Source organism: Diceros bicornis, chromosome 23 (genome assembly GCF_020826845.1).
Source record: "Diceros bicornis minor isolate mBicDic1 chromosome 23, mDicBic1.mat.cur, whole genome shotgun sequence".
Lineage (NCBI taxonomy): Eukaryota > Metazoa > Chordata > Mammalia > Perissodactyla > Rhinocerotidae > Diceros > Diceros bicornis.
In genome coordinates this window covers 2,781,660-2,804,614 of record NC_080762.1, presented here as the reverse complement: position 1 = coordinate 2,804,614, position 22,955 = coordinate 2,781,660, and positions in this window count along the sequence as shown.

Below are 22,955 nucleotides of genomic sequence, written 5' to 3'. Positions count from 1 at the left end.
ACAATTCAACATGAAGCAATGCTGTGACATATGATGCCCAAAATCTAATTCATTAAAAGAAATACAGAGACTGGATCATCCCACGGTGTTCAAACTAGTCACTCCACTTGGCTGGACAATCAAGTTCTGGCTGCCATATATTTGGAAGGATATTGAAAAACAAATAGCACATCTGGAGGAGGGCGACTGAAGTGGTTACGATTCTGGAAACAATATTATAGAAGACATCGTGAGATGAGCTGGGGTTCATTATCCCAGGCCAGAGAAGAAGGAGGCTCCCAGCAACTTTCTTCTAATATCTCTTCTTGAAGCTCTAGGGGGAAGGCTATAAGAAGATTTCCCTAAAGACTACATAAAAATAAATAAAAAGAAGAATTTTCCAATGATTAAAGTTCACTAGTAATAAGCTGGATTGCTTTGTGACAAAGCTATTTCCCTCCCAAGGCTAACATTCAGGGAAAAGTTGGACGACCATCTCCACCTAGGTGAAAAGCTGGATTTGAGGACCTCAAGGGTCCTAGGCACTCAAACTTGCTTCCATTCTATGATTTTCTGAGTGCTAATGTTAGTTTTAAATTACAATAAAAACAAATTCATGTGCTAATGTCAGATATGACTAATTTTTATGGCAAACTAACCAGCTATTTTTTTGGTTAATCAAATAAAATATTATAGTTGTCAAAACTCAGACAATTCCGTTCAGGTTTAAATAAGAGAAGTATGAGAAACCGCAGCACGGTCTGGAGGTGCTCGTGAGCCTGCCGCCCCTCGTCCATCACAAGTGCTTCCCGCAGCACAGTGCTTTCCCACCTCATCCCGTCTTGGCGTCTGCTTCATGGGGGGTCTGAACTGACACAGCAATAGATGCTCAAAAACTATTAGCTATTTTATTTAAATTTTAGCTATTTTACTCTTTCCTCTATGGCTCCAAGTTAATTTGTTTTCTTTCTGTGAACAGTTTCTTTCTGCTGGTGGATATAGAGTTAAAGTGAGTTGGAATTTTATGTTCTTTTCTACTGGAAAAATGGAAATGGTCTTCCTGTTAGTTATAATTCATTATTTTAGGGGGATAGTAACAATTTAGAGTTGAAGAATTTTAAGGAGAAATGAATATTTTAAGGGAAAGTATTTAACATCACTTAATACTAGACTTCACATCTAAATGGACTAGTAAAATTTACGTTGGTGGTATAAGGTCACTACGTAGGTGTCCATGTGACTTGGAGGAGGAAGGGCAGGGGCAAGTGGAGAAAGTCAAGCACCTGGCCAGACAGAAGTCCCGCCACCGTCTGGGTTTGGTGTCAGCTCCTCCTCTGTCTCTTCTGCTGGCGTTTCCAGCCAGTGCAGCTGGGATGACCCAAAGCCAAGCATTTCCTGCAGGTAGCAGCAGGGCCAGGAAGCGCCATGTGCTTCCTGGTTTGGGGGGTGGCACAGGGCTTCGGGGCGGCCAGCAGAAGCTAACACCCGGAGTGGGAAGGGATTTGGTGACCTCATCAGCAAAATGACACAATCACTTGCCAAAATTCAGTCTGTACTCAGTTAGTAACTACTGGGAACACACTTCCTGCAGAACGTTTCCTTCCAGGGGATCTAATTTAATAGGGTAGAGAGGACAATCCCGCTTTTCGGGGGACAACAACAAAGACAGACCCTGCCTTGTAGCCTCAGAGCATGGTGCTACCCTCAGGAGTGATGGGCAAACTTTTTTTTTTTTCTCATGAGTCAGGTAAGGCCTTCAGGAACCACTTCACTGAGAAGGAGAGTCTTGAGGAGAGTTGAGGAGGAAAGGCGTAAAGTCATGTTTCTGTTGGAGAGAAGAGGGCAGTGATTCGAGTTGAAGGCAACTGCTTAGGCCCCAGCTCTGAGGCAGAGAGAACGATCTGTGAACTGGGCCAGGGACGGAGGTAAACCTCTGAGGATCCTAAACATGGTGTAAAACTCCATATAGCAAGAAGTAGAGGGAGCCCACAGGGAAAAATGTATTTTTAAATTATTTAAACATATCTCTCTTAGGGAAAGGAAGAGGGTCATGACTTCTTGGGCTTCCCTGAGATGGCCTGCCACCTCTCCTGGTGCTGGTGGCCTCTGTGGGGACAGGACAACATCAAGTTTTTGAAAAACGGAGGAGCTTTTATTCCTGAATGAGAGGCCTTATAATACAACAATTAAAGGCAAGAAATTGGATGTAGCGTGAACATCAATTACAGTCTGTCACCTACTAGTTGTGTAGCCTGGGAAAGTTACTTCATCTTTCTGAGCTTCAATTTCCTCGTGAGTTAAATGGGGTAAATAATAATCCCTCTCAAAGAGGATTTTTGTGAGGATTACGTGAGATGTGGCAGGCATGGTGTGTAGCAGAGTGCCTGGAATATTTTATGGGAGCCCAGATGCACATGTGACGATGAGAGGAGTCACTGAGGTGCCTTTGCACAGTCCTGTTCACAAAAATGAGCAGGAAGGGCTTTTTAAAATTTTTGTTAAAAATTAGTAATTTATGATGGCTTTATCAAAATACGTGACTGATACAATCAGCTTTTATCACATAATGCAGTTTATATTTTCAACACAGCGAGATCAAAAGGACAAAAGATTGCCTACATCTTGAGTTAGAGCTATCATCTGTTAAAAACGTTTACAATTAAAAGAGAGAGGTAGTTATTTTTACATGATAGGGGCTCAATAAATATTTTTTGAAATGAGTAAATCCACCCATTTATTCAACAAACATTTATTTTACATAGCGATACATGCTATAAAAGCATAAAATAAGGTGATGTGATGGTGAGCAGGCTGGGAGCGTGGGATGGGTGGTGCTCTGCAATTGAGATCTGGAGCTCGTCCTAAAGCCTAAATTCCAGAATCACTTAAAAACTGCAACTCCTACAAAGTATGTCTAACTCAAAAATTGCCAGAAGGTTTATAACAATATTCAAATTTAAATTCAACGTTTCCTTGTGGACAGTTAAAATTTTGTTTATTTTAGGGTTGTGAGGGAGAAGACCCTCTAGGTCCTTCTGGCTGGTCTAAGAATTAAATTGACATGAGACAGAATACCAGGAGAAAATCAAACAAGGTTAGTAACATGTATACATGGGAGAAACCCAGGAAAGCTGAGTAACTCGCCAGAATGGCTGAATCCCGCCACCTTAAAGACCATCTACAGCTAAAGAAAAGAGAGTATGTTGGGGGTAGTGGTCTGGGTCTTCAAAGAGGAGGAAGGCGATTCACATGGAAATGGAAAAGCAAATGTTTGGTAGACAGAACTTTGATAAGAATGGGCTTAGCAAGGACTCTCACAGTCTACTGACACCCAGAGTTATCTACGGTGATTGCCTGTCCTGGGGACAGGTTTTCTGTCTTAAATTCTTTTAGGCAGTTGGGGGCAGGTCAAAGTTTCTGTCAGAGTCTTTTGTTCTTAAAAATAATCAAGGCAAAGAGACACATTTTGGGGTGGCCAATTCTGATCCCCCACAGGGTTCATGGACTTTTCCTGATGTTTTATTTTCATTCCATTTGAAGATGAAATTGGGGGAAAAACAAAGTTACTTTCGGTAATTGAAGGTCAATCCCTAAGCATGGATTTTTCTCCCTTTGACTAATGTTTCATTGACTCCGACAACACTAGCATTTCTAGAATGCCAACCAAGTGATTATTCTGGACCCTTCCCAGTTGTTTTTCATTGACACTATCAGAAACTGTCAAGAACTCGTCTGGTGAGTATAAGTTTTTGTGTTTGTATAGTAGTTAATTTACAATCACACACTGTTTTGTTGCATATTTGAAGCTGACTTGATGATCACCTCCTTTTCTATGATGCGTTTCCTCAATGGGGTAGAACACATGCCTGAATTCCCAGGCTCATTGTTCATTTAAGAAGAGTTTATCCAGTGCCCACTACGTGCCAAGGCTTGTGGTATTAGGATGAGTTCTATGCAACTGTTGATAGCCCATCTTTTTTAGCCTGAAAAATAAGAAAATTTGATATTGTTCAACTCATTCAAAAACAAGTTATCCTTTAAAGAGCTTTCAATCAAATATAAAGTTTTAGATGTATAAGCAAATGAATGCCTTTAGAAGTTTTATTTATACCTAATTAGAAATTTTGTGGCTGTGGAAATCTAAAATTCTATAGGTCAAAAATATTTCTGTATAATGAAACTGTTTCCCTGACACACAGTCTCCTTTAGAGGAATTAGTAACAAATGATTTCTTAATCCCTATGCTGTATCACGCAGAATTACTGATTTGTCCACTTTGCTGTAATTTTAAAAGCTAATTTAGAATCAAAATTAAAATGAGGAGTTGAACGGTAGCTCAGGTTTTGTTCCTGCTTGGAAGAAGCAATTAATTTTTAACTTCCCATATCCCTACCTCCCCTCCTTTGAAAGCACAAATAATCTGCCTTCCCAGAAACCTCCCAAATCCCAAAGCATTCACAATATACACTGACACGGTGCAGGGAGCTAGAGTGGTGTTAGCATGGGGAGCATATATGCTTGAACTCAGAGGTTTTGTTGTTTTTTTTTCCTCTTTTGATTTAATGCCTGATAGGAGCAGTGGCGTATGGATTCTGTTCTTACTCAAAGCCCAGTTGTGGTTATGATTCCTGGCAAATACGTTCACCACTACAGGAGTCCACAAAGGGCTTTGAATTGTTGACTCTACTTAACAACCTTAGAGGAGGTCATTGTTCTCCGTCCCTTGGGGACAGGAGGAGCAGGGTAGGGTTTTGGGGCAAGGACAGAAAGCAAGAAGAGGGATAGGAATACTGTAAAATGCTGTTATTTTAAACATGAAAGTTTTGTTTTAGTTTACACCCAGTCACTGTTGTGTAATGGAGAGAGCACATTAAACATTAAAAGTTAAAAGTTAAAAAGATGGAGTTCCAGTCTGCTATACCTAACACGCCTTCCCCATTCCAAGCTTACCTGCCTCTGTACCCACTGTTGCCTCCTTCTCCCCTCACAGGAGAGGAGGGGACCCTCCTTGCCGTAAGGCCTACCCTCTTACGGTGCTCAGAATCTCATCTCCTTCAGATCTTCTCTTCTGTATCCTCACTTCTCTCTTCCTAATGGATCCTTCCTATCACCATTTAAACATATACAAGTCTTTTTTATTTTAAAAAATCTCTTCAATCCCTCTAGTTACCACCCTAACTCTCCCTCTCCTTACCTGCATACAGGTAATAGCACAGAAAGAAAACAGTTGTCTTCACTCAATGGCCCCATTTCCTTAGCTCACATTGACTAATTAACCTTCCTCTGAAAGGGTAAACTAAAGTCATCAATCACCTCTCCCATCAATGCTAAGTCCACCACACATTTTGAAGATTTCATATCACTTGACCTCTTATCAAAGTTTAATAAAGCTGATCATTCCATCCTAGTGAAATCCACTGCCTTGGTTCCCATGATACTGGATCCTCTTAGATTTTCTGTTACCTCTCCAGTCGCTCATTCTCCTTTACCAGCAAATCCTCACCCAACTACCTGCAAACATGGAACTTCAGGCTTCAATCCCAGGCCTTTCTGTTTTCCCTAGACTAATGTCATTCAATAGTTTTCTGGTCTTAGGGAATCCCTACATAAAAATTTTTATTTCTACAGCTCCTAGGATGTTACCATGATCAGTAAGTTGTAGACATAATAAGCCAATAATAATGTGACCGCTCTTTTGAGGAGAGAAAGATAGTTTTCTATGGATATGTTTATTTTGGCCAATTTATTACCAGCCTACTCATTTTACATGGTTCCCCTTCTCGCTAAAGATATTAGCTTGAATGGTGAGAAAGGAAACTTTATTTTTTTCTTTTTCCTTTTTTTTAAAGTTTCCTACTTGATATTTTCAAACCTCATCCAAGAAGACCTAAAAGACTTATCCCAAATTTCTACTATATAAGATGCTAATGAGATGTGATATATGCTCTCCATATAATATATGCTATATAGTGTATGGCAAGAGTGTTTTTCCCCTTTTTACGACTAAAAATGACTTTTTGGTTTACCTTTATTGAAATAAGAAAGGGTATTAAACTTAGCTTACCTTTAAAAGAATTTCTTTATTTTATGTTCATAAATTTTTTAAATTCATGGAGCAAGCAGCATAAATTTCTATGAAATAACTGGTTTAAGCCAAAATGAGATTTACTTTTTTAAAGGTAGACTTGACCAATTTAATTCTAATAGTTTGTAGGTTGATTTATTTATTTATTTTATAAAATGTTGTATTTATTTATTTTTTTGTGTGAGGATGATCAGCCCTGAGCTAACATCCGTGCTAATCCTCCTCTTTTTTTGCTGAGGAAGACCAGCTCTGAGCTAACATCTATTACCAATCCTCCTCCTCCTTTTTTTTCCCCAAAGCCCCAGTAGATAGTTGCATGTCGTAGTTGCACATACAACTAGTTGCTGTATGTGGGATGGGGCCTCAGCATGGCCGGAGAAGCAGTGCGTCGGTGCGCGCCCAGGATCCGAACCCAGGCCACCAGTAGCGGAGCGCGCGCACTTAACCGCTAAGCCACGGGGCCGGCCCTGTAGGTTGATTTTAATTGTTATTTACAACACAAAGATTTATTGTCAATGCTGAATAGTAAACCTCCTGAAATCATAAGCAAAAGCGCTATAAATAAAAAATAGCTTAGGATATGTAAAAGCCAAAGTCTTTATATAATACTTTGGCAAAATATTATCTTACTGAGTGACATGATTAGGCTCAACTATAGGCCTAGCAGTTACAACATTATTATGCAGATGTGTTAGTTTCTCGATCCTTTTAAAGGTCTATATTTGGATAAAAAAATTGTTTGAACAAAAAATTAAGAATGAAATTTACATATGTAATGTGAAACCTGTGCTTGTTTTTTTGCTGCAAAAATACACAATTCTGGGTCAAATATATGAGATAAGCATACATGTATTTAATTTTCAACTGTAATCAGACAGTTTCTGTCCTTGTTTTTGATGCTGGTTAAAGAAGAAATACTTATAAACGGAAGAAGTGGAAACCACAGGAAGATGTCCACTGCGTCCCTGTAAGGGCAGGGTGCTCTGCCTCCACAGAAATCCAGAACTCCTCCAGGGGCAGAGCACTATTTGTCATCTTGAGTCCATGAGCAAACTTCAGCTCAAAGTTACTCCTCTTCTCTCTAAGTCAAGTTCTCATGCTGGGAAGGAAATCTAGAGAAAGGGTCCCTCTCACCGTCATGTACTTGGATTGAAAGGGAAAACATTTGCAGTGTCAGTCTGAAGTTCTCTAGATGGTTTTCAATATGGCTGGAGACTTGCTCATATCCCTCCTCTCTCTCAAACCCAAGTAACAGTTGAAATATTTCAAAATTTCTTTTGCAATATATTTTTTCTATAGATTTGATTTCTTTTAAATTTAGGAATCTTGTCACTTGAAGTAAAACAAATTTTCTTGGATTTTATAAAAACATGTTCAACTGGATAATGTGATGAAAAACATCTGCTAAGCAGGCTGCTTTCTGCAGCCATTCTTCATCTTCAAAGCATTCAGCAAAAGTCTGGTCTAATATCCGGAAAGTGCTCCTAGAATTCGTTTTCAGCTCACACACCCTGTTGAGAATTGTCTGTCTGTTAAGCCACTGGATGTGGCTGTATGTGGAAGGTATAGTTGTTCCCTTTCAGATTTTCTTACTGTCTTAAAGCTATCTTCAGTGAACTGGTCTTTGTTTAATAAACATTTTTATAGTATTATCCAGACATTTTTTCATTTTGTATTCAAGAGTTTTTGACACCAGTTACTCTCTGGAAAGATACCAGTGTATTGTGATGTCAGTGTGAATGTGAATTTTCTTGGGGCACCATCAGCACAGATACCAAAGTGGTTCTTGCAAAATAGAACTTCTGTTTTCAGATATAAACGTAAACATCAAATGTATGTTGGTCTTTATGTGTTTGGGGCAGCCATTAGCAGTAGAAAAAAATTTTCTTAAATTTCACTATCACTTACAAATCTTACAAATTCTACAGCATGACATTTGTTGGTGAAATTTGTTTATTCATCAAGCTGGATAGAGAAGTTGTCGTTTTTGAGTTTATTATACAAAACTTCTTTAGCGTCATGTGGCATATTGTCAATATGTCAATATATCGTACTAGTTGAGAGTGGAGCTATTTCAATTTCTTGTGCAGAATCTCACCCTCACATTTTACTAACTATAATTTTACCTGCTGTCATTATTAAGTTCTCACCAACTATGCAACTTTTCCTTTTCTAGGTTATAAATTATGCTCCTACTAACTCCTAAATAACTTGCTTTCTGAGTCTTTTTAATGAATGTGCCTTTTTTAAACCAAAATCTTTATCCTTTTTGTTTGAGATTCAAATTGCTTTTTAAAATAATCAGTGTCTTTCCTTGTCAAATGGCTGTGGTTTGTAGGTGTCTTTTCAATTTTGCTGGAGTTACTGCTGCCTTTTTAGTTGTTTGTCACAGACTGCACACCGGTTGGAACAGCTGGGATGTAAGGCTCAGTAAGTATCTTTAGTTGTAAAGGTGAACTCTCTTTGGGTCCCTTGCTGCACTGGTTTGGTGAATTCACTCAGAAGATTGTAATTCCTCTTCATCAACCTCGTCAAAACTTTCCATAGGCCCAAGTCTAGAAGCCTCCTTTTCCATCCCATACCTTCAGAAATCACCATACCTGACCATCAGACACATTTGTGAAACACAAATGCAAATAAAGTGTAAAACCGAAAGGCACATACCTAAGTGAGAAAATTTCTAGAAATGCAGAAACTTCACAATACAATTTACTTTTAACCCAGGTGATCCACATTTTGCAGCATTTACCATAACAGCAAGCGGCAGGGGGCAGGTTACTGTTGGTGTGTATAAATATCTTCTTTATAGTGAAAATTTCCCTCTGATTTTCTGTTACATCAGTAAAGCTTATTCGCTTCCTGAAGTCAGTTGGCTGTGCATAAAGGGAAGTGGGGAAGATAATTTGAGAGGGAGAGGTTGACATTTCTTGTGAACCTTCTTCTTTGTGCAACAGCAGCTCTCATCAGACATCAAAGGCCTCCCCAACCTGGCAATCACAATCTAAGACTGGACTCATCCCGATGAACACTATCCCGCTGCCCACTGCTTCATGGGGCTGAAAATCTCTAACAAAATTACTAATGAGAATGCTCAGTCACAGCCCATCACTTCATGCATCACATGAAGTTCAAAACCAGATATTTCATATTTTTTCAATCGTTCTTTCACATAGGAGCCCTGTTGATGGCTCACAGACCCTAGGATTCTGCAGAACTTCTGCTGAGAAACCCTGCTGAGGCAATCTCACCTACCCTTGTGGCTTCACTTACCTTCTTTCAAATTTAGGCCTCCTCTTAGTTCTGGGCACATGAAGTTGCTTACTCACTGTCTCCACTGAACATTTCACAGGTACATCAAACTCAGTAGGCCAAAACCCAAATTCCTGACCGTGTCTCTTCTCCTTCCCCATCACTCAAAAAAGAAACATGTGAGCCGCTTCGTGAAGCAGTGCTGCCTGTCTCAGCAAAAGCACCAATATCCCCTAATTGTGCACATCAACACCCTGGGCATCATTCTTTACTTAATCTCCTTAACCCCCATATTTAATCAATCTCCAATTCCTGTTGATTCTACTTCCTAAATGTCACTAAATTGGACTATTATCTCTGTTCCCGCCACCCCTAGTCAAACTACTCCCCCCATTTTTGGGTTGAATTTCCAGAAAAGACTCTTAAATGGTCTCCCTCATCTACTATTAATCAGTCAATACATTCTCCACTATGTTGCCAATTGGATGATTTTTAAAAAGCAAAATCTTATCATTCCTCTCCCTGCTTGACGTTCCTTAATAACCACCAGTGCGTTGCTCTTAAGATGAAAACCAAGATCCCTAATAAGACACACAGCGACGTGTGCGATCTGGCTCCTGCTGACCTCAAAGCTTCCCCTCTGACACCTCCCTGTCTCTTGCTGCTGCATTGTGTTCCTGCAGACCTGTAAATCCCCTAGGCTACGAGGCTCCTGTCGCACTGTCACTCATGCCTCTTCCCTCTGCCTGTATGCCAGCCCCCAGCTCATTCCCACTCGTCCTTCAGGTCTGAGTCGAGATGTTGTTTTCCCAGAGAAGCTGGAAGTTCCTTCCTACTGTATACTTCTGCCTAATTTCACTCACCACAATTCTAATTACACAATTAATTGCACAGTTTGTTGGTTGTGTATCCTTGAAGCCATTTTGATTTTGCTCCTGGAAGGCAGAGAATGTTGTGTTTACTACCTTATCTACAGCTTAAATACATACTAAGAACAACGGATGGGATAAATGAGTAAATGAATGAATGCTTAAGTTCACTATTTTGCTTCTTTCATGCTACAGCTCTCAACTGTAGGAATGGAATTACCCTAATCATTACATAAAAGAAACCTGAATTTCTATTTTAGGTTTTTTAATTAATTAGAATTTTGCAGTAAGCAAATTGCTTAACATTTGAAACACTTTTTTTAAAAATGATGCCTACTCTACCATCTCATGTGTGTTGTAAGTTTTATGTGATAAGATACAATTTGGGTACATAGCAAAGTAACAAACAACGTGAAATTTTAAGTTATAAAAATAGTTATCTGTGGCTTGAATTTATTGGCATGGAAAATCATCCCATTTATTTGTAAAAAAAAATACTACAAATATTGATTCATTGCATCACAGCTGTTGGGTATTTCAGTGCCCAGTAAGTACTGCAAGGCATAGTCTTAAAATGTACAAGGAAAAAACAAAGATTATTTTATAGTTTTATTTTTATTACTATTATTTAGAAAACTACATTTTGAAATTGGTATTTCTTATAAAGAAGAATACCTAAATATATAATTTTAATAAATTTATATGCCAAAATTAATATTTATTTTCCTTTTTGTTTGGATACGAACCAGCATAGACATGAGCTTAGCTCTTTTCTCCTGGGAGACAAGAACATACTCTTCAAATTCAATCAGAACATCCAGATGTAAATGAACTGTTCATCCAGAGTTCACAGGATGTTCACTTTGGCTTCAGTCCTTCCAGACTGGATCCACGTCAAGATCTAAAAAAATATTAATTAGCAGTTCTGGCAAAATTAAAGAATATTGTTATTTCAGCTTGCAATCCCTTAGATTGACTAGCAATCTCAAAAGAAAAGTTGTCAAGATGTGATCAATAATTATTTAAAGTATGAAGATTAAAAATTAAACTCCTGATGTGGTCTGTGAGTTGTTTTCCCCACTATATTTTTGAAAAACAGGGTAGATATATATTAGAGAGGAATTCAAAATCAGAAGTAGAAAAGGACATGCCTTTTAAGGTCTCTATCCCTATTTAGTCTCCTCATTCTTTCCACACACCACAGATCTAGGCTGATCTACTATGATGGCTGTCCACTGCTGATGGCTGACTCCCTGCTGGTTGCCTGGACACGACTGCACCAGTTGTTGGGTATTTTGACTAGAACAACATTCTGTGGTCCTGGGAAGTGTAAACTTTGTTCTCACCAGCTCCAAAGGATGAGCATGTGACAACCCAAACAAACAAAATCCCCAAAAGAATGTCACATATGGAAAATATTTATTTAAATTACTTGTCTGACCTTACATTTTCCTGATGGTAAGAGATCAACACATTTTAAAAATTTGCTCTTTTCCAAAATGGCAATTTGTTTTCCAGAACTTACCAGCCACCATGATTTAGGATAGTTATAGCCTGGTGCTCTCACAGGCCTAGTGAGAATAGGAGTCTTTTACCCTCTAGTAAAATAAACCTGGATTTGTAGAGTGTCTGGACCAGGAAATCTTCCACACTACCTTCTATTTGATAGATTTGGATTTGTGCACTACATTTCCTAGACGAATTCTACCCGTTACTCATGCAAACCCCAAGCAGGACAAATATAAAGAACACCACTTCTAGTAGATCATACTTAAACAGCAGGAAACCAAAAATAATGACCAAATTTTTAAAGTGACCAGAGGAAAAAGACACATTACATAGGAAAAAAAATGAATGATGACCAAATTTACAGGCTAGAAGACTGTGATATAATATCTCTCTAAAGCACTGAAAGAAAAAAAAGTTAATCTAGAATTCTATGTCCAACAAAAATATCCTAAATTTGAAGCCCAAAAAACCCCAAAAACATTTTCCAGCAGACAACACCTGAGAGTATTAGTCTTCAATAAATCTGCACTACACAAAATGCTGAGAGACAGTTTCTAGGCTGAAGAAAAATGGTACCAGATGGAACCCTAGATTTGCAGAAAGCAATGAAGAACACCAGAATGGGTAAATAGTTGACTAAATAATAAAGACTGTTTTAGTATTTTTAATACATACCTATATATTTTAACTTCTTAAAAAATATATTGACTATGTAAAATAGAAAAAATAACAATGTATTGGGCTTATCATATATGTAGAAGTAAAATTGGAGGACAATGGCCAGAAAAGGGATACCTGTTACAGTTATCACCTTACAGTTAGATGGTTTCTGTGTTGTTTGTGAAGTAGCATAATATTATTTGAGGCAAAACTGTGAAAACTTAAAAGCATATATTATTATTTCTAGACTGAGCAATCTGTGAAAATCAAAAAAGCATATCAAGACTCAATAGGTAGGAATAAACTGAATACTAGAAACTACTTTATTCACCAAAATTAAGGCAAGAAAAGAGGAATGGAATAAAGGCCAAGTGGTATAAACAGAAAACAACAAGATGGGAGATTAAAATCCAACCATATTATTAATTGCTTTAAATATAAATGGACTAAACACTCTAACTAAAAGGCAGAGATGATCAGAATGTACAAAAAAGAAAAACCCATCTATATATTCTTTAGAAAAAATACTTTTATATAAAAAGACAGACAGATTGGAAGCAAAAGGGTGGAAAAAATACACCATGAAAAAAACTAAGCTTTTCAAAGCTGGTGTGATTACATAAATATCAGACAAAGAAGATTTCAAGACAGTTACCAGAGATAAAGAAAGGTATTTCATGATGATAAATGGATCAACTCATCAAGAAGACATAACAAGCATCAATCCTAAGTGTATATTTATTTAATTACAGAGCGTCAAAACACATGAAACAAAAATTGTTTGGACAATGAGAGAAATAGACAACTTTCTGTTCATAGCTGATGTGATGGTTATTTTCATGTGTCAACTTGGCCAGGCTGCAGTATTCAGTTATTTAAACAAACATTAATTTAGGTTTTGCTGTGAAGGTATTTTGTAGGTGTAGTTAATATCTACAATCAGTTGACTTTAAATAAACAACATTACTCTTGATAATGTGGGTGGGGCCTCATCTAATGGTTGAAGATCTTAAGAACAAAAACTCTGGAGATTTTCCAGAGAAGAATAAATTCTGCACAAGACTGCAGCATTCACTCCTGCCTGAGTTTCCAGCCTACTGGTTTACCCTACAATTCAAACCTGCCAGCCCCTAAAATTACATGAGCCAAATCCTTAAAATAACTCTCATATATATGCATACATATATATACCCTAGTTCTGTTTCTCTGGAGAACCCTGAGTGATACAGTTGTTGATGTTAACACCACTTTTTTTTTTTTTCTGTGAGGAAGATCAGCCCTGAGCGTAAGTGATGGAACAAGTAGACAAAATAATCAGGAAAGATATAGAAGATTTGAAAAATACCGTCAACCAACTTGATCTAATCAACAAATGCAGATATAGATTCTTTCAAGTACATATGGAACATTCATGAGGATCAGCATGTGTTGGGTTGTAATACAAATCTCAATAAATATCAAAGATTGAAATCATACAGAGTATTTTTTCTGACCACAACTGTATTAAAGTAAAAATCAATAAAAGACATGTAACTAGAAAACATCCAATATCTGGAAATTAGGCAGCACACTTCCAAATAACTTATAAATCAAAAATTATGATGGTAATTTTGTGCTGAATGATAATGAAAAAACATTATAAATTTGTGAAATGCAGCTAAAGCAGTGTTTATATGCTTTTGTTATAAAAGAAGAAAGGTTTAAAATCAATGTTCTATACTTCCACCTTAAAAAGCTAGACAATGAGAATAAAACTATACTGAAATTAAGTAAGAGAAAAGAAATAATAGAAATGCTAGAAATCATGATATGTAATTAATTGTTTAAATTTTTGCCAGATTTTCCAACACAGAGCACTACTCATGAATAATTATTGCCAAGTGTGAAATCAATCATATCATCCTGCTTAAATTCATTCAGTGCCTCTCAACTCAAACTCCTCAGAGATCAAATCATGCAGTACCTGGCTAGAGGGCCAGAACTGTCTTTCTTGCCTCCTCAGTGATTGATACGGTCTTGATATGTAGCTGATACTGAATAAATATTTGTTAACTGTATGAAGTAATAAATAAATAATTTAAAAATGCTGAAGCCCTTTTGAGGTCAGACGCTGCTTATCTGCTCATTTCTTGGGTCAGTGTCATACACACTGTCACTTGAGTGATAATGCGATGGCTGCCGTTCCTCCATCAGGCCGGGCTCCCACTGCCTAGAGTACTCCACACCAAATATGGATGGCTACACGATTATACCTCATTCTTTACCTATTACTTAAACTTCCTCTCTTCTGGAAAGCATTTCTATGCTGCTGTGGGAAGAGAGAGCCATTCTCTCTTATCTACTCTGACATCATCTTCTAGCGTGTATCTTTTCCAGCTCCGTTGGGAGCTTCTTGATCAGAGATGGGGTCTTGGTTTCTGTACCCACAAAACCTAGCATTCCTGCCACATGGTAGAGGCTAAATAAATGCAAATAAACACTGACACAAATACATTACATATGTATGAATTGTATCAATAAGAGTAGTACTGGTGGCTGGATGATTTAAGATACGTTGTTAAAATAGGTGTCCCTAAGAGAGTATTGGGATTAGGCAAACAGGTGCTAGATTCACGCCAGCCTGACTCAAGTCTCTACGCTACTCCTCATCAGCAACGTAGACTCACACAGCTTATTCCACTGCTCTACACCTAAGCTCCTCATCCACAACATTGGGATTTAAAAAGAATCTACCTCGTGCTGCTGTTGTGAGCAGTGAGATAATCTTGGGGCGTGCTTCGTAAAGAAGCTGGCAGACAGCACTCGGTAAATATTTGCTGTTCTTGTTGTTAGTGTTAAGTACTTGCAGTTCGGAGTCAGATATGAGCCCAACTTGCTTCATCACTTACTAATCATCCAATTTTGGATAAAGCAGCTAACCTCTCTAAGTCTCGGTTTATTTATATGCACAGTGGTGAAAACCTTGCATACAGCTTCTGTGTTGTGCTTTTGATGAGATAATGTACGTGTTTGCATATAGTAAATGCTTAAAAGATGAGGGTTTTGTTATTGTGATTTCTCCTATGGTTTTCTTTAGGATGAAAAATGGAAGATGCTGGCAGAGCAAGACCACGTTGGGTGGGGAGGTAACTTGTCCAAAAGCTTCCAAGCGAGCTGTAAATAACCAACTAAACTTAAATATTAACAAGAAAAAAAGGGACCTCAAAGACAATCCTAGAGTGGGTTTTTTTCATCCTAACTATGCCTTCTAATTATCTGGTAATTATAAATATAATTACACAATAAGTAAACATTCAGTTTTGGTTAGTGAGCAATGTACCTTATCAAGCTGTCTTCCTTCATTCACATGCTCAGAGCAGACAGAGCTGTATAAATCTCTGCTCTTACACAAAATACGTTTAATACTGGCTTTAGCTTAAAAATAAACTGAAGTGGGGCCGGCCTGGTGGCATAGTGGTGGGTTCGCAGGCTCCGCTTCGGAGGCCTGGGGTTTGTGGATTTGGATCCCAGGTGCAGACCTATGCACTGCTCATCAAGCCATGCTGTGGCAGCATCCCACATACAAAATAGAGAAAGATGGGCACAGACGTTAGCTCAGGGCCAATCTTCCTCATCAAAAAAACCTGAAGTTATATGAGATTGTTTGACTCATTATGTATTGACTAATAGGGAAAAACCTTCTTATATACGAAATTTCGTATTTTAAGAGTGAAAATATAATCTTTTGACTGTAAAAGTTTTTAAATTTTTAATATGAGTATAAAAATGATTAGCTATATCTAGAACAGGTACCTTTTTAAAGCTGCAAACATTATTTTATGTTATGACCAAGGTTCAATAGTTTTAGCTCAACAAGTTACAAATAGTTTTACAATGGCTTTGAATTATGTAATGAATTTAGATATAAAGCAGGTCATCTGAACTGTAAAAGGAAGACAATTTACTGGCCTAAAGTTAGCTAGCTGCCTGTCTGATTTTGACCCAGGTGAGAAATGTACACAGGATGTTGACCGTTGGTGGATGTATGTTGTTCATAATGAATGAGTGATCTCTTGCTGTTTTAGAGAACATATCAGGCAAAGTCTCTGCAACTATGATCAATCTGGGCATGTTGTTGGCATTCAATAAATGTTTCTTGTTTCCTAAGAGTCACACAATCTTCAAAATATGGGAAGTATTTGGTGAATATAGGACTTGTACTTTCCATGAGAGTTAAAAAAGTAAAAGAAGACCTTACCCACATAAGAAATGATCTAGTGATGGAGTTAAGAGAAACACAGCTGAAAAGAAACAGGAAAAGATGCAGCATGAGAGCTCAGGGTCAATCAAGGATAATGGTCAGGCTATTCAATGTGGTCTGTTTTGATCAGACCTGGAGTGTTTTGACCCTGTCTACAAAGGTGGACCACAGGATAGGTACCAGATAATTCTGAGGCTGGTGAAATAAAGAGGCATTGCCCAGAGAAGATCATGAGTTCACTGGAGAAATGAAGAAGTAAAACTAGGATCATGAGTGGCTGGGCTCACAACCTGGAAAAGGTAGATTGTGCTTTAAGGCTGAGGATAAAAACACAATTGTGATGGGGCGGGGAGCCAGTCCTGAAGCCAGGGGATGAAAAAATAAGTGAGGAGAAAGGAATGAAAGAGTTGGGGGTTTCAGGAAGCTGAGTCTGTGAACAAAGGGGTGTACTAGTCCCTCAGTTCATGCAGTGCCCAGGGAGAGCTCTCCAGGGCTCAAGTGGCCTCTAAGGGCACCACTCTGCCCGGCTAGACTCTGAGCTAAATGAAACTGTGCTGCTCTCTTTCATTTGAGTGGATGCCTTTGTTTATTGTCCGTAAGTGACCACTTCTCAAAAGCTCAATTTTCTTGGTTCCATTCTTGAACTCTCAGTATTCTTATCCACAAGAACATGTCTTTTTCCCCTCAGTGCCTTAGCATGTTGTCCCAAACGTCTCTTGCTGATTTTTAATGTTTGGTTTACTAACACACTACCCTTCCTAACCCCTCTTCAGCACCCTCCAAATCAAAATGCTAAGAGATAGCATTCCTGAGGCTGAGGAATGTTACAATTGTCACCTAAAACTTTAGGACAACAGCCACCCAAATTTCAACTCTTTTGTTCAGGACACAAGTCTGATATTCTTGAGCTCATTCAACAAATATTTGTCAAATATCCTCATATGGTTTCTGTTTTAGGTACATGTGCCTTGTATAATGTCTGTAAACCTTTCAGAATGTGTCAGTATTCCATGATATTTGATTGAAAGAGAGAACACCAAACTTTTGATTGACACCTTGTGCCAGCTCCCCAAAGGATGCACAGCGTACAATGTGGTTTTACTATTACTCACTACTTGTGATCCTGACAGTTTTCACTAATGGGAATATTTCTATTGAAACTTAGCATCCTTGAAATGATATTGTGTGGCTCTACTGCGTACTTATTTTTGCCAATCTCTGACATCAGAAGTTTTTATAACTGACCTCTGAGCTCTTGCTGTTCATTCTCCTGGATACGAATGTGGATTCATTAGAGGTTAGGCTAGGGTTACCTCACATATCATTTCTGGACTTTTCAGGGTGAAGCAATGCTCCCTTAACAGAGTCTTAGAAGGGAAGATATTCTTCTCTTCTTCTTTCTTTATTTACTCAAAGGTACTCAGACTATATTTCACTATTGGTGGAGATTATTTAGTACAGCTGGCCTGACTTTCCAATGCCCTGAGAATATGCGTTCATGGAAATTGGCTCTGGAGCAGTGCTTCTCAGACTCGATGTGCATAGGAATTGCCTGGGGATCTTGTGAACGTACAAATTCTTCTATTCAGTAGGTCATTGAATTTCATTGAATTTGTGCAATGCTAGAAGTCTCTTCCTGAACACTGAACCCACAGATCACCAGTGTGGGTTACCACCCAGACTTGCTGAATCAGAATCTGCATTTTAGCAAGATCTCAGATAATTTGTCTGTACATTGAAGTTGGGAAAACATCCTGGAAATCACACAGCATCAGCTGTGTAATGGCAAAAGCACAAGCACATTTACTGTGCCCCCTCTGATTGCATCTTTCCTGTGTCATTCCCTGGCTGTTTCCTGAGGAGGTAGCTGCGTATGGTAGCATTCACGTCAAGGGAAGCAGCTAGTCCAAACTACCTTCCATGTGTAATGAATCTAGACACACTGATGTCATTTCCACCATGTATAAATCTGTACACCAGTGGTTGCAAACTGATGCCTAAGGGCTGTGCCCTTATAGAATAAAGATATGTCTTATTGGTCATTTTGTTTGTCCTGCACACGATTACGAGGCAATATTACTGGGCAGGTGTGAGCAGATTAATACCGATTTTCTTACACAGAGCTTGTATCATGCACAGCGTACCTATAGGCATGTGAGTTTGAGATCTTTTAGAGCAATAATCCCCAACATTTGTTCCATGGAACAGTAGTTTGAAAACAATAAACAAATATTATTTGAAAGAAAGAGTTTCTGTGATCTATTAGGTTTGATTGAAAATTTTCCTTGACTGAGACCAATAAACCTTTTTGAAGGATATTTCACAGGCTTTAAATTACAGTATACAGTTTGATTTTTCCACTGCAACATTTCCCAAGCTTATTTAGTCATGGAAGCCTCTGTTACAGAGGATCTCAAAGGATTAAAGTTGCGTAGAACATACTTTAGACAAGCGGTTGGCAAACTGCAGCCTTCAGACCAAATTCAACCTGCCACCTGGTTTTGAACACCCTTGAGCTAAGAATAGTTTTTAGATATTTAAGTGGTTAAAAACCAAAGAAGAATAATATTTTATGACATGCGAAAATTATGTTAAATTCAAATTTCAGTGTTCACAAGTAAAGCTTGGCTGGAACACAGCCTTGCTCATTTGTTTTCGTGTTGCCCATGGCTGCGTTCATGCTACAGCGGCAGAGCTGAGCAGCTGAGACAGAAGTCACATGTCCTGCAAAGACGAAAATATTTACAACCAGACCCTTTACATAAAAAATTTGCCGACACCTGCTTCAGATGATACTGCTAAAAAGGCCCAGCCTCTTCATCTGTAAAATGATAATAATAACAGTACTATCATTTTTTGACGAGTACAGGTGTGCTAAAGATTATAACATTCCATAGCAGATCAATGTTTTCTCATAGAGACACTTTAAAATCAACATAGACATGTAAAATGCCATTTTAACACATTATAATAATAATATCTTTCTGAGGATTGCCACGAGTAACTTTCAGACTTTTAAAAATATATAGAGTTTAGATCTGATAGCAAACTTGTGCAATATCCAGTTATTACAAATTTTACCTGTGTCTTTGGCTGGTTCATCCATTACAGTAGTTCTCAAACTTTTTGATATCAGGATCTCTTTACAAAACATTGTTGAGTACCTCAAAGATCTTCTATTTATGTGGTTTATATTCATTGAAATTTATCAGATTAGAAAATAAAACTGAGCACACAGACAGAGGCCAAATGAGGAGGCAAACAAATACATTCCAAGTAAGGGAACAGGACAAAACCCCAGAAAAAAAGCTAAATGAAACAGCAGTGAGCAATCTACCTGACAAAGAGTTCAAACAAAGAGTCATAAGGATGCTCACTGATCTTGGGAGAAGAATGGGTGAACTCAGTGAGAATGTCAACAAAGAATTAGAAAATATAGAAAAGAACCAATCCAAAATGAAGAATACAATACCAGAATGAAAAATTCACTAGAGGGACTCAAAACTAGAGTAGATGATACAAAAGAAAAGATCAGCAAGCTGGACAAAAGACTAGAGGAAATCACCCTAGCTGAACGGATAAAAGAAAAATGAATTTAAAAGGGTGAGGACAGTCTAAGGAACCTCTGGGACAACATCAAGCATACTAACATCTATGTCATAGGTATTTCAGAAGAAGAAGAGAGAGACAACAGGGCAGAGAATCTATTTGAAGAAATAATAGCTGAAAATTTTCCTAACCTAAGGAAGGAAACAGACATCCAGGTACAGGAAGCACAGAAAGCACCAAAAAAGATAAACCTAAAGAGGCCTACACCAAGACTCATCATAATTAAAATGTCCAGAATTAAGGGTAAAAAGGAAATCCTAAAAGCTGCAAGAGAAAAGCAACAAGTCTCATACAGAGGGAACCCCATAAAGCAATCAGCTGACTTCTCAGCAGAAACTTGACAGGCTAGAAAAAAGTGGCATGATACATTTAAAGTGCTAAAAGGAAAAAACCTACAGCCAAGACTACTCTGCCCAGCAAGGTTATCATTCAGAACGGAAGAAGAGATAAAGAGTTTGCCAGACAAGCAAAAATTAAAGGAGTTTATCACCAAGAAACCAGTCCTACAAGAAATGTTACAGGGACTTATTTAAGGGGAAAAGAGAAGACCACAAATAGGGAAAAATTATCTATTTCCATGATAAGACAGTAATGGATACAAACACACAAACAAGAGGTTAGATATGATATCAAAAACATAAAACGTGGGAGAAGGGGAGTAAAGGAGTAGAGCTTCTAGAAAGAGGTCAAACTAAAGAGACCATCAACTTAATATAGATTGCTATATATGTAGGTTATTATATATGAACCTCATGGTAATCACAAACCAGAAACCTATAATAAATGCACAAAAAACTAAGAGAAAGGAACCCAAACATAATACTAAAAAAAGCCATCAAACCACAAGGAAAGAGAGCAAGAAAAGAAGAAAGGAACGGAGAAGAACTACTAAAACATCCAGAAAAGAAGTAACAAAATGGCAATACATACATACTTATCAATAGCTACTTTAAATGTCAATGGACTAAATCCTCCAATCAAAAGGTATAGGGTGGCTGATTGGATAAAAAAACAAAACCCATATATATGCTGCATACAAGAGACACACTTCATACCTAAAGACACTCACAAACTGAAAGTGAACGGATGGAAAAAGATACTCCATGCAAATGGCAATGAAAAGAAAGCGAGGGTAGCAATACTTATATCAGACAAAATAGACTTTAAAACAAAAACTGTAACAAGGGACAAGAAGGGCACTACATAATGAACAATGGAACAATCAAACAAGAGGATATAAAACTTGTAAATATCTATACACCCAACAAAGGAGCACCTAGATATATAAAGCAATTATTAAGAGACATAAAAGTAGAAATAGACAGTAACACAATAATAGTAGGGGACTTTAACACTCCACTTACACCAATGAATAGGTCATCCAAACAGAAGATCAATAAGGAAACATTGGCCTTAAATGACACATTAGACCAGATGGGCTTAGTAGATATATACAGAACATTCCATCCAAAAACGGCAGAATACACATTCTTTTCAAATGCACATGGAACATTCTCCAGGATTGATCACATATTAGGCCACAAAACAAGTCTCAATAAATTTAAGAAGATTGAAATAATTCCAAGTATCTTTTCTGACCACAACAGATGAAACTAGAAATCAACTACAGGAAGAAAATCAGAAAAGCCACAAATATGTGGAGATTAAACAAAATGCTACTGAAAAATGATTGGGTCAATGAAGAAATCAAAGGAGAAATCAAAAAATGCCTGGAGACAAATGAAAATACAACATGCCAGAATTTATGGGATACCTCAAAAGTGGTTCTAACAGGGAAGTTTATAGTAATACAGGCCTACGTCAACAAACAAGAAAAATCTCAAGCAATCTAACAGTGTACCTAAAGGAACTAGGAAAAGAAGAGCAAACAAAGCCCAAAATCAGTAGAAGGAGGGAAATAATAAAAATCAGAGCAGAAATAAATGAAATAGAGACTAAAAAAACAACAGAAAACATCAATGAAACCAAGAGCTGGTTCTTTGAAAAGAAACAAACTTGACAAACTTTTAGCTAGACTCACCAAGAAAAAAAGAGAGAAGACTCAAAGAAATTAAATCAGAAATGAAAGAGGAGAAATTACAACAGATACCTCAGAAATACAGAAGATTATAAGAGAATAACATGAAAAGCTATATGCCAACAAATTGGATAATCTAGAAGAAATGGATAAATTCTTAGAATCATACAACCTTCCAAAACTGAATCAGGAATAAATAGAGAATTTGATAGACCAATCACCAGTAAGGAGATTGAAACAGTAATCAAAAACCTCCCAAAAAATAAAAGTCCAGGACCAGATGGCTGCCCTGGTGAATTCTACCAAACAGTCAAAGAAGACTCAATACCTATCCTTCTCAAACTCTTCCAAAAAATTGAAGAGGAGGGGAAGCTTCCTAACTCATTCTACGAAGCCAACATTACCCTGATACCAACACCAAACAAGGACAACACAAGAAAAGAAAATTACAGGCCAATATCACTGATGAACATTGATGCAAAAATCCTCAACAAAATACTAGCAAATTGAATATAACAATACATTAAAAGGATCATACACCATGAATAAGTGGGATTTATTCCAGGGATGCAGGAAAGATTCAACATCCTCATATCAATCAACATGATACACCGCATTAACAAAATGAAGATTAAAAATCACATGATCATCTCAATAGATGTGGAGAAAGCATTTGACATGATACAGCATCCATTTATGATAAAAACTCTGAATAAA